The following is a 13,893-nucleotide window of genomic DNA, read 5'->3' as shown; positions in this document are numbered from 1 at the left end:
ACAGTAGTAATTTTAATACAATTTGTACCCGACGCGAGAGTGTTAACTGTTTTGTGCAATAATCATCATAAAATGTATTTATTTATTTTTTACATCTTCTGTTGTACCCTGACAGATCCTTGACTGTTCACGGTTTTTTGTTTGCAACTTTTAATGTATACCGTTTAATATATAACATATCCATTCGCTCGAATAAGCAATATCATTTTATACGCCGATGAGAAATGAATTTGTCTCTTACATAATCCAAGGGATACAAATAATTCAATTGGTTTAATGAGATTATTTTAGCAAGTATTTTGCAGTTAATTCAATCGCAATGATTACGGGTGGTCCAGACACTAATATAATTCTTAAAGCTGTTGTTTATTAATATTTTACTCATAAATAGTGACAAAAAATGTAACTATTTATGAGTTAAATATCAAAATTTAATGTTCCATTGACTGCCCAGTTTATTTTTCAATATTTTTTTGGAAATTCTGTCTGTGGAAAAATAACTGATTGTCATTATTTACGTAGATGTTTTACTATATAAACATTACCCCTTACAAATATTAATCTGATTTTTAACTTAAACTTGGTATATTACATATTACTTTAACATGTATCAAAACATACATAAGTCTGTCATATTCATAATAATGCCCAAAAATAGTGTTTGAATACGGTTCATGTATTATATTATTTGATCTTAAGAAAGCTAGAAAAAACATATAATTAACTATGAGCGACTTGGTGCATCGTGACTTTATCTTTAGATAGATTAACTGTTTTTGAAAAAATAAAAATAAATTATGTACGTATAATAAATTTAATATATTTTATATACCTATGTACAAAACTTAAAGGAAGGTGAGGGGTGTATTATTTAAGGCCCAGTTCACGTGCTTGCCCGTAGGGCCCCGGATACTTCCATGTACGCCATTGAAGCTCAAGTTATATTATTCTTTCTCTTAACTGAAATTAGTTAGTTAAAAATGCTCTAAGAGCTACTTAATGAAAATACAACTTTAATATATAATACATTATTTAACGTAGATTCTTGACATGTTTATTTTATTCTCGAGTCGCAATTAATTAAATTAGTTACGAATGATTTAAAAATCGCCTTTAGCGATATAAATAAAGCGTTAAATAATTATTTTTTAAATTTTAATTTAATATTTTTGCCACATAAGATATTGAATAAAGCTTATAATCAATATGTATTGTTTAAAACATTTATTAAAATAAAAAAAAATTGAGGTCATGCAGCATTTTAATAAGTCTAATAAATATAAAATTAGCCTGAAGTGTGACATAGAAGAGATGCATAATATGAATTTAGAAAAAATATATGCAGATTTAACCCATTTCTTTGAAATTTGAAAATAAATCAAAGCGTTTTTCTGAGAAAATGCTTATATTTCATTTGTATAAATGATGTCTCTCTTAAACAAAAAAAATACGTATATCACAGGCTTTCGAAAAAATTAATCCCATCAAAGAAAAGTAACATTTTGATGTCGAAGAGTAACAAAAGGCAATCCCTTGAAGATATGGTTCTTAATGTTGGATTTGTGCGTGATAAAATTGTAACTGATTTAGAAATACTGTCAAAATTGTTTAATAGATATTTTGGCGCTGGAGATACACAGATCATGAATTTATATTTCTATCTGCGGATAAATCGAGAAATTTAAGAATAAGATTCACTAAAGCTCTCCATGTTCTCATTTTATTCACAACGACATACTTGCGTGGATTTGGATTTAATTATCCTAAGTCAATCAAGACAAAATTGTAAGCGGGTCGCAATTCGCAATATATACGTTTTAAGCAAATCATAAATGAAAATCAAAAACAGAAAATTCATTGATATTTTTATGTTAAATAACTAAGAGTTACTTTTCTGTATACATTTTTTTTTAATTGCTTGATTAAAATTTGTAATTTATATTAAATTGCCACTCAATCAGGAGTTCAAAAAAATTGGCTTATTCATCTTGAAACTTTTGTAGGGGTGCAAAAAATAATCAAGAATTTTCTATGGGCGCGGGGTATAAAAAAATTCATTTGAGCACGTTTTTAAAATTGTGTTAATAATATTTTTAAAACAGCCAAATCAAAAAGAAAGTATGTATTTGAGGTAATGAAGATTAATAATAAGACAATAACTTATTATAGCCGTTACGTAAAAATTCCTTAATATTAAAAATACGCACATAATCGTTATAATATAATCAAAAAACGACACCGGTTCATTGCTAAAGTGTTGCAAGAGGTTATCAATGCTTGAAGTTGACAGACCTGAACGATGCTATGGGCACACGACATTTTTTTTCTTTAAAAATATATTCTAACGCTTTATATATGATTGTTTAAACGTATTTATATACATCTTAAAATACACCGAAATATATTTTTCTGTCATTCTTCGATAACAAGACAAGTTTATGAATAGAAAACGAATCGACAGGCGGAAGAATCTGAATGGCCAAGAGCTTAGAGTGGCGCGGCATTACGCAAAACCTCGCAGATTTTTCAACCAGTTTATACCACGTCCCGGCGAGTTCATTCATAAAAATGTGGCGCGATAGCGTATATTATTATATATAAACACACACACACTCATCTCGATAATGTAAAAAATAATTCCATCATCTCACGAGTATAGTGTGTGCGGAAAGTGTCGTTATAAAAGCGACCGTGGTTGCCCACGGTTGCAAGATAATACTTACTATATTTATATATTGTTTAATTACTAATAATTGGCGCCGTTAAAATGTGTAAATGGCCGAAAGCAAAACTTTATCAGCCACGAGCATCATCAAATTCGGCGACTTGTTTATGCAAAAAATTTGATATGAGTTTATCGTTAAGGTCAACTTTTAGACAAACAGATTCACAAATGGCATCTTTTCATTAAGTTGTTAGATAAAATTGTCGAAAATAAAAATAGTCATTTTTTATTACTATATAAAAAAAATGTATGTAGGTATATAAACTATCAGGTTAATATAGTTATCAATAAACAACTGGTGACTGTAATTGACTAGTAGTTAAATTAAAAACTTGTATATAAATACTTATTGCTCTAATAAACAATTCGAAATGCAGTCAACATAATTACTACAATAATATAACATATGTTAATATTAATATGTAATAAGCTCAGGTTTAATAATATTTTGTATTAAATGCGAATTACTAAGTACAACTAAGTTTTACTACGTTTTTGTACATTTTTTCTAATAAAACACGCTCTTGCGGCGTGGTTTTTGCATATTTTTACTCTATATCAAATTGACTGATGAATAAAATATCTGCAGAGATTTAATTCTTTGTCGGGATCACCCGTAATTGCAGCAGCGAAATTTGTCGCAAAGAGTTGCTAAGAGCTTATAAAATGAATTGCTTCAGTTCCAGCATATGTTCCTAACCACTTAAACGTCAGTGACTCACCGGTAAGTCACTTTTTTTTAAAACAAGTTAACGAATTATTTACAATTCTATCTTAATTAATAAATATTGTTATACTAGCTTCATTTATTTTCTATTTATTTTTATTGGCGTTTAAAGGGTTAAACGTTTTCTACATTATATCATATGTAAACTACTCGAGAAAATACAGCAAATAATTTAACTTATAATTCAATTCAAAATGATTATTTAATAAAAATATAAAATTCGCAAAGAGATTTTTACTAACTTATCCTGATTAATTTCATAAACAGTTAATTATAAACTAAAGTAAAATTATATTACGTACTAAATATTATGGAACTTGACTATATGTTTTCAGAACTATTGTGTATTATTTATTTTGTATTTATTTTTTATTAAAAATCTGACTGTTATAACTAGATACGCCATGATGGTTAAAATACAAATTAAGTAAGGTGCACACCTAAAATAGATGAACACCATTCCACATATTATCTTTCAGCTCCTCATAGCTATCGCTAAAAACATCCTCGTGTTAAGCAAGCTCGTTGAGAAGCTGGATAGCTCGAGTAAAATAAGCGTTTTCAGGTCCTGGCTGCGACGGTAAAATTAGGGACGCGATCGCAACTCTCTAGGGCATTTTAAATCTTGCAGCCGATAATCGCTGAACATTGACTAATTAGCGACACTGCCAAAAAGTGCTTCATCAAAAGTAAGTAGAAGCTACGCCGAGAATGTAAAGAATTGTATCCTTACGCTTCTAGCAAAAAGGCTCTAAAATACAAATACGGATACGATGATACGACCCGTACTGATTCTTATAGAGATATCTTAAAAAAATCTTTGAATTCTCTTTAACAATAAGGAGTACTTCGCGTCTTTGGGGTTCCAGACAATGAAGCCATATTTGGGGACGCTACGAACTACCGTATAATACAGAACGTAAATCGACAATAAATTATTGTCGATTCACGTTCGTTCACATTGACGGAAGTATTTTTGCTAAATTGTAAGAGAATACCGCTGGGCAAGGGGATCTGGAAAATGTGACAACGTGACACTTGGCAGTACTAAAAAGTAGCTAGTTGTCGATCGACCACCTATAAAGTGACTTTAGGTTTTTCTGTAAAGAGAGTGAATCCAAATTTGTGCGAATACTCTGAAACATGTTCAGCTCATCAGCAGATCCCTGTAGTATTCCAGAATGAGTAAAATACTTATTAAAGTGACAATTTTCATAGCTCACATATTAACGGCGGCGTATAAAGTAACTCAAAAAGGCTAAAAAAAAAAAACTTTTTGAAAGTCAGTACAGACCACATCGATCTGGATTTTAAAATTGAGAGATTTTTTCACCGTCTTCGAAAGGCACGACGTGGTCAAAACTCGTGCTGTTAGACTACTAGCGCTTGCCATCAGTGATTGTGGATATATGTATATGTCAAGAATTATAACAAATAGCAAAGCAGGTGCCGAAGGAACAGTGACTGTTCTAATGTTTTTGACACACAACTGATCACCTTTTTTGTGGATGGCATTCGGTGACTTTCGTACATTTACAAATCGGGAAACGATGAAGTTTTGAGTGACAAATTGAAAATTAAACGAAAAAGTTTTCGTGATTTCAAAACTCGCTATTCAAATTATCATAATATTTAATACTTCTTCAAATATGCTCTATAAACCCAACACGGTTTGTAATATTTTTTCTTAGCGTAACTAATAGTTTCTTGCGAGAGAAGAAAGTCTCGCGCGGCACCCGCAACGTGACCGCGCCGAGCGACAAAATGCTCGCGCGGCATTTAAAAGGTTAAATGTCAACTTAGTTTTCGGTTAAAACGGACGAACAGCTAGATCGTGAGATCGGATTGTTTCTATTGCAATCGGGAGCTATATATGCAAATTATGTGAAATAAAGAGAATATTTTTTAAGAAAATTCACCCGAAATATTTAAAATAAAAATGGTGAATTTTATAAGAATTTATTGTTATTTTTTTAAATAAAATTATATTTTACTACAAGAAATGCGCTAGAATGCGCTAATTACATCTGACGATCTTTGATATAAATCGCCACTCACACACACGCGTGCTCACCTCGAAAAAACCACGTGGCGCATATAAATGGACACGCATATAAATGAACCACGAACAAAAAAACAAGTAGTGTATACTCACTCGGAATTAAACCGCCTCCTCGCGCTGCCCTAATTTAAGCCGTCCATCCTCAGAGAACCTCTGCAATCATTAAATTTACATGTGTTAGAGATCAATCAATATGTGAATACATGCATACATATATGAACAATCTGGCTTAATGCGAAAAAATATGGACCAGCCTGTACAAGCGTACGTACAGCGTGACCGGTGCACGAGGTAGCCTAATGAAATTAAATCGGAGCGTGCATGCGGCGCACCACGTAAAGGCTGTCGCACACGTTCGCCGCATTAAGGAGGCGCGTATGAAAGTAAAATTCCCAGAGCTCCATCGTCATGGTGATAATATATGATGGGCCAGATGAACATAATAAGCATTTATGCAATAATAAAACATATGCATTTAAAAAACACACAAATATAAATTGCAGTACAAATGTAATACACATTCGGCATTCTGGTTTCTTTCTAACCACTCAAACTATCAAGGATCATACTTCTAGCAATATACTGCATCATATGTATCATACATATATTATGTTTATCGTATTTTCATTGATATTTTATTATTGACCTCTGTCACACTTTTATTTTCTAACATAGTGGTTAACGTCCACATCACTAGAGCTGGTCGATTGTAAGTTGTGCATTACCATCATTTAAGCAACGTTAGAATCAGATATAAATATTTTAGACATGCCTTCTAAAGACAAATTAAAAATGATCAATATTTATTATCAGAAAGCATAGATTGCTCGCAAAGAAAATTGTATTAACAATGGAAAATAAAGGAGTACCAAACCACTTAAAATATATTATACAATGTTAAATAGATACATTAACAATAAACATTTGAATATTTTAAGCAGACGCGTACAATGAGATACATTTCCTATCGCTCGCTCGCGTGTTAAGTGACGAGAGTGAGTGACGTGCGTTATATGCGTTCCGCACGCTCACTTCTTCTCACTCACTCTCGTCACATAACACGCGAGCGAGCGAAAGGGAATGTATCTCACCATACGCGTCTAATTTTAGACCAGTGTTTGTTAAATCAAATTATGTAAAACAGGAGTGATCAAAACATCGACCGCGGAATCCTTCGAGTCGCTAGTCTGTCACTGATAAAATTTACAAAAATATTATCATCTCTTGACTAATTGACTATTAAACTTATAATTAAATAAAATAGAGCTATATATTTTTTATCTTACGTTGTGATCTGTTAGGCGTAAGCTCAATATTATAGAGCGGGGTAAATACCAATTGGGTAAGCAATTAGATATGAAGAATACTTACAAGTAAATATTAACCACCAGACTGAAAGTCTGGGAAATGGTGACATCTATATAATTATTTATAAGCTATTAGATATCATAATTTACAATCAATATATGTCACTTTTTAGCTAAAGCCATTTTTTTTTAAAATCACATTTTTATAAATGAAATTCGAGTTTGCAGCAGAGACCCGAACCTGTGGTCTCTAGCCTAAAAGTAAAATCAAAATGTAAATATAATTTATGTTTGATTTATCATAATAAATTTAGGAATCGCATTGTTAATTATTCGCTGGATTATCACTTCCTATTGTAGGCGTATCGGCACGTGTCGATAATAGTTTAATAAATAAATATAAACAAACAGCGAACGATTAAATTCGTTAGAATAGTTTCTTCACAATGATTGAGCAGTTTCATAAACTATAAAATTGTATTCATCCATTAATCGATATTTACTCAACGTACACTATTCTTATAATATGAATTTAACACTATTTTATACATTACTTCTACTTAATTGTCAATCAAATTGAAGGTAGAAGCTCTATGTCGCCAAGAAGCCACTCTTTTGAGTGCTTCTCGTATATAAAGAGTTGAAAAAAACTCCTCTTCTTTAAGCAAGGAATTTATGACCAAATTAAAATTAAAGATTCAAGAGAAGCGAACTGACCTTTTAGATGTCTTACAATATTTACACAATTCAAAAACATCGATGGGCTTTGATTCATTTTCAGACATATTTCAACCATCACAAAATAATAATAATTGTGAGCCTTCTGAAACGTTTTTGTTGAATAGAAGAGAAGGAAACTTCTCATTTAAACCGTATTAATGATGAAGATGAAGAATTAAAAATTGTGCCATCCAATCTAGATAGCTCTTCAGACAAAAACAATAATAAAAAAATTCATTACATACAAATACAATTAATGTCCAATTATTTAATGACTGCTCGTTCAATAATTGTTAAATCTGAGAGAGCTTTTTCTGCACCCGGACTTATTTGCACGAAGATCCGATTAGGATTAAGCGATTCGAGCATTAATGAACTAGTTTTTTTAATGCTATATTTTAATTCGAAGAATCAATAAATTGAAGGTATTTATGAAGCGTTTATGCTTATGATTTTTTCTTTCAACTGACACCGCAACTTGGACAAGTTATGCCCACCCCAAAAGTGAGGTTTTCCTAACACTATTTTTTTACTGGTAAAGATTGTCAATTCTCAGACAAATCTCTAAAGTAGCAATATTTTAAATACAAATAATTTTTAATATGGTATATATTATAAAAAAATCGATATACCAGTGTTGAATTATTATATTAAGTATCGCAATCTCATTTTTTTGTATTACTGGTATTGAAAGTATCAATACCGGTACTTAATATTAAATACCAAAATACCGGTATCGATATATTGGTTCAGAATTATAATCTCTACTTCAGACCATCTCGAAAAATAATTTATCAACAGCATTGTTTTTGTGCAACGAAACTATTTTTCCAATTTTTGGACGAAAAATTAATTTAGGCAATCAAGCATTTTTTTTAAATGAATTAGCTCATTATTAGATAATTTTCAATACCAGATATGTACGACTTAACTCGATTTTAATTAATCATCACGATATTCATCCGTGAGATTAAGAAATTCTAGATAAGCATAATCTGTATAATTTTATAATAATCATTAATTCCGATCTCCCAGATACGATAAAAATTAAAAACACTAAGGTCTGTATGGGATTTATGAGATATTCTATATGAGCTGTATTAGCTCATTATTAGATAATTTTCAATACTAGATATGTGGACCTAGCTCGATTTTAATTAATCATCACGACTAGGGATTCCAATCCCGGGATCCCGGGATCCCGGACGATTTTCAATACCCGATGAGTCCCGGGATTATAAAACATAATCCCGAATTTTTCGGATTGGTTGATTTATCAAGCACAATCGAATTATTATTGACAACATCGTTATATTTCGTGTACAAACTTGCGCGAGTTGCACATGTCATCTGTGAATCTTTGAGGCTGTGAGTCTGAACGTGCTTTTTCAGCAGCAGGCTGCTTAGGAACCAAAATCAGATCAAAGCTTAATGATAAAACACTTGATGCTTTGATGTTACTTCGTGAGCTTTATTCAAAATAATGTTTTCAATTAATTGTGTCTATGAATGTACATAGTATGTGCATACATTGTCAAAAGTTCATTTTCTTCTTCTTAAATAAATATTTAAGACCTTCCCTTTTTTATTTTTAATATATTATTTTCTATTTTAAGTCCAAGACTAAAATTATACGTACTTTATACATTGTACGTTATAAAAAACAGATGTAAAAATAAATTGTATTATTCATTTTAAATTATTTTTATCGATAAAATAACATGAAAATTATCCCGGGACTGGTCCCGGGATCCCGGGATCGGCTAATTGCAATACCGAAATCCCGGGATCAAAATTTTGGCCCGGGATTGGAATCCCTAATCACGACATATGCGATAAAGTCTCTAAACTTTGTCTTGCGATACACACATCAATTAAGGAGCTCGAGGGCACTGTGAACTTTGTATGAACCGACTGTCTTTTAAGAGAAATGTTCCAAAAAATATTTCTCAGATATCTTCACATTTCTATAAGGTATATGAAATGATATATTTCCTCGAGTCGTATCAACGAGTGAATTTTAGAAAGCTCTTTTTTAAGCTTCTGGTAGTGAATATACACTATTCGTAGCAAATGTTTTTCGCCACTTAACCTAATACATTGGGCACCTTTCTTCATATAAAAATGTATATGTTTGAAGCATTAATTGAAATCAGGATTCTAGCCAATATATTTTTAGCGCTGCAGGCGTTACATAACGCGCATTTTTAGCGCGTGCAAAAGCGTATCAGACAACAACCGGACCGCTTGGTAAATATAGGAAGTAGCTTTTTCGCCAGTGTGGTTATTTTCGGATAATGCAAAGCAATTTTCTATCGCGCGTGGATGGGGGCCAACGATCCAAGAGTTCCCCGATTCACTGCCACTGGCGTAGTGGAGGTAAAATTGCGTCGTTTCGTTCAATTCCCGAAAATCTTTCGGTGCACGGACGCCGGACACGTACTGCCGTTCGTACGCTGTGCTTCCATGAATAAATTTTCTGCATCATTTCTCGCGATGTATATCCGAGATGACGCAGATATAATACCGGCGTGTTAAATGCCTCGCGAAAGGCATTTGCATTTTTATCGAGGACATTGAGCTGCCAAAATAAATTGTCATTGGGTAAAGAAACTGGCGAAGGATATCGCTTTTTGACAGATTTTTATTAAACTTATATACGAAATTATTTCAGTGGGCATGTATATATCAGAATGAATACAAACGGTTGTTAATTTTATAAATTTATCTTGCTTGAAAACTTTAAATCGCGCACTGAAACATTTGCAAAAGCTTGGAGCTTTTCCGACCGCACAGCGCTTATGCAAGAAACGATTTTTTTAAAGTAATGTTCGGATAATACGGATTTAATAATTAAGATGTAACAGATTTATAAGTTAGAAAGAAGATAAGTGACCTCGAAGACAAAGGATGTTGCTTTGCTGTATTTATATTTATAGTGGCTCAACCTTCGACAAAGTAGGACATGAAATTTTATTATCAAACGCTAAATGTGATTATTGTCATTTTAAAATAACTTGCGGTTATTTTTATTTTAAAATAATAAACTAGCTTATTAAAAAAAAACGAAATCTCAATACTTATATTTAATCAATACTCTTTTTATTTGCATTCCCCTAGTAGTTGCGTTAGCTTAATTAGACGTAAATTTAGTTTTTTTATTGCATATGTTTGTGTTGTTTTTTACATTCATAATATACATTAATTCAGGTTATCTCCATATTCACTCAAAAAATACTTCATTGTTACATTGTAAGTACTCAACCAGATATAATCAAGTGTCATTACTCTTTACCCAATGGAAAGAGGCTGCATGCATATATACATCGGTTACACGCCGGAAAATTTACGATAGCGTGCTGGCCGAAAATCGCCATTATTAAAATGCGCTCGTACATAAAGAAAATTCGCGTGCTCCATAATTAGAGAGCAGCAGTGGCGTGGGGTGGCAGGGGGTAATTACTGGATACCACGAAAGTGCGCCCGGCGTCGTGGAAATGCCGAAAAAATACCCAACAAACGCAGAACTACGTATGCATGCACGGATATACCTCGCACCCCCATCCCCAGCCAAGAGTCCTCCCCTAGGGCTCTTGTGCATGTTGTCCCGGAAAGAGCGACCCGGTTTACAGCGCCGCGGAAGAGTTACGCTTTTCCGAGTTGCAAGTTACGAGGGTTAGCTTTGACATTTTTCAGGCGTAGCTATAAGGTGGGAACTATTGGTGGAGTTTGTCGGATGTTTAACGCGCATACAAAGTTACAAGTATTATTATTATTATTACTGTGGCAATTGTATAATCTCTGTATAGGAATGTAAACGTAATTCAATGGTATATTTATTGTTCGTTAATTATTTTTTGCGACATGATTATGAAATTCAAGACTAAAATGGAGTTAGGTTTATTTCAGAGCAGATTATTCAGTTAGAAAACCACATATTAATATGAAATTATGTAAATATACCTAACTAGCCCAATGCATGTAGTAATAAAATGATGATTTCAGAAAATTGGACCTAAAGCTAAATGTATTTATAAATGTATGTATTTAAAAAAATACTATGGTGACCATTATGAAGAGTTTTTCCTGTGCGATAGAATACATTATCTTAATTCTGAAATTTTTATTTCTACGAATTATCTTAAGAATGATATTGTTTAGATTCACCCTTCTATAAATTATTTAAGGTAGACCATCGTGACTTAACTTGTTACCCAAATGCGTCACGATAGTCTAAAAAAATAATACATTGTATTAATAAAATAGCCAAAAAATAAAAATATAGAAATGAATACATAGTAAAAATAATAATATTAAATGATACGAACCGGACCAGTTCCTCGTAGCTGACAAACTCCTTCACTGTTAGTATTCACATGCACACAAACTTTAAGTATTTACACTATTTACACTATTCACTTTTTTTACATTTGCTTATTTTTTTAACACTGGCAACACTAGTAAGCACAACTTAAAATCGACACGGCGGTTTGTTCATCGGCCCCTGAGATAATACATAATTTAATCACCATGGAGATGCCAACCACAGTAAGTCGAGATAAGATATTTTTCAATACTATATACATATTAATTATAAACGTTATGAAAATTGATTGTTCTGTATCTTCACAATGTAAAGATAGAATGTAACTAGCCATATGCATAATTTGTTTTGTGTGAATTCTGGCAAAATCTGACTCTAAAGCCATCGTAAACACATGTGCAAAATTGGTCTCAAGATATGCTTTTATGAATAAATGTTTTCTTGTTTACACTTAACAATTAATTTTATATAAAATATTTTTTTTTAAGAAGAATTTTCGACCTTACCAATGAAAAGGATATTATGAAGTGATTAGAAGATTCTGATATAGACCTTAGTGACGATGAAGCGGGAGATATGGATAGCGAGGCAATGATAACTGTCAATACTTTCGTAAAATTGGGTGCCGATAAAACTGATTATAACACAATCGAAGCGAAGACTAACGACAATATTCTCGAAACAAATGAAGTTGAAATAATAACAAACAAAAGCGACACGAAATGGAGGCGATGGGAGTTTGAAAAGCTAAGTGGGAATACACCTACATGGAACACACCTAATAACTCTAATAATATCTACATGATTGATTCAATTTATTACTTCAATAATGATGAAGTATTTTAAAACATGGCAGAATTCACAAAAATGAACGCACTTAAAAAGAATTAAATAAAAATACTTTTCGGATTGCATACAGCCACTGGAACGGTAAAGTTTCCTCATGTCTCCCTTTTTTGGGATATATGTATCTACTTAGATGAGTTTATTCCGTGAAACAGTGTCAAGTTATAGACTTTTCAAATTATGGGTCAGTTTACATTTGACTCAAATATGAACCATGACAAACTTTATATGATGCTATAATAAAACGTTGCTTGAAATTACAAAACGAGGAAAGCTTGTGCATAGATGAAAAGATGGAGCCTTTTAGAGGACAATTGATAATAAAACAATATCCGATGGGAAAGCCTTTACCTAAGTGAGTAAAAAAAATATATTATGGTGTAAGTCTGGACAAATGTATGATTGCCTTATTTACCATGGAGTCACACCAAGAATAGATTGTAGCAAAAGAAAAAAATATGGCTTTGGCGTATCATACCAAGGAGAGCAAAAATTGCATTTTGATAATTATTTCTCTTCATACAATCTCGTAGAAAACTCGTTACACCAAAATATATATGCTCCTGGTACAATACGTATGAATCGATTTTCCAATCCTCCATTGAGACTAAACAAGGTTATGCAAAAAAAGCCAAGAGGAGCTTTGATGTAGTCACAAGCTCGGACGGTAAAGTGGTTTTGGTCACTTGCATAAAATTTTATAGGGTCAGACCAAACTGATCTGAACTGTTGAACGTTGGAATAAGACAAACAAGAAATATGTGAAGGTAAAGCGACCGGGAATCGTCAATGGGAGAAGTCGCACTCTTAGATCAATTGATTGGGCTTTACAGAATTTACATATATTCGATCAAAAAAATGGACCCTTTGACTAAATTTCCATGCAGGGGACTTAGCTGTCACCAATAGTTGGTTAGAATATTTTAAATATTCCTAAAAATAAGCGACTGGATCTTCTAAATTTCCGAATGCGTCTTGTGAGAGTCGGAAAAAAGAATAATGTTTCAAAAAAGGAGACCATGCATGGAACAGCAATCACCACGAGAGAAAAAAATTAAAATCGCTCAAGAAATCAGACCCATACCGGAACTAAGATTTGATTAAAAAATGCTGCGAATTAAAGTGTCATAGAGGACACAAGAAACTGACGAATCGTCTAAGTTAAACGCGTTGAAAGCTTGA

The 13,893-nt window shown here is 32.3% G+C and overlaps 1 protein-coding gene across 1 annotated transcript in view; it reads right to left on the bottom strand.

Moving 5' to 3' along the window:
* chinmo (Chronologically inappropriate morphogenesis) overlaps positions 1 to 13,893 on the bottom strand; it is a 267,710-nt gene that overhangs the window by 149,528 nt on the left and 104,289 nt on the right. Inside the window, exon 2 of the mRNA XM_088203671.1 lies at positions 5,608 to 5,667. The gene's annotated coding sequence lies outside the window, so the exon portion shown is untranslated. The remainder of the gene's footprint in view (positions 1 to 5,607; positions 5,668 to 13,893) is intronic.

The sequence above is a fragment of the Plectrocnemia conspersa genome, unplaced genomic scaffold, assembly GCF_051122295.1.
Source record: "Plectrocnemia conspersa isolate PC_06_02 unplaced genomic scaffold, ASM5112229v1 ptg000014l, whole genome shotgun sequence".
Taxonomy (NCBI): Eukaryota; Metazoa; Arthropoda; class Insecta; order Trichoptera; family Polycentropodidae; genus Plectrocnemia; species Plectrocnemia conspersa.
Note: the sequence above shows the minus strand (reverse complement) of the source record. Positions and strands in the feature narration are given on the sequence as shown.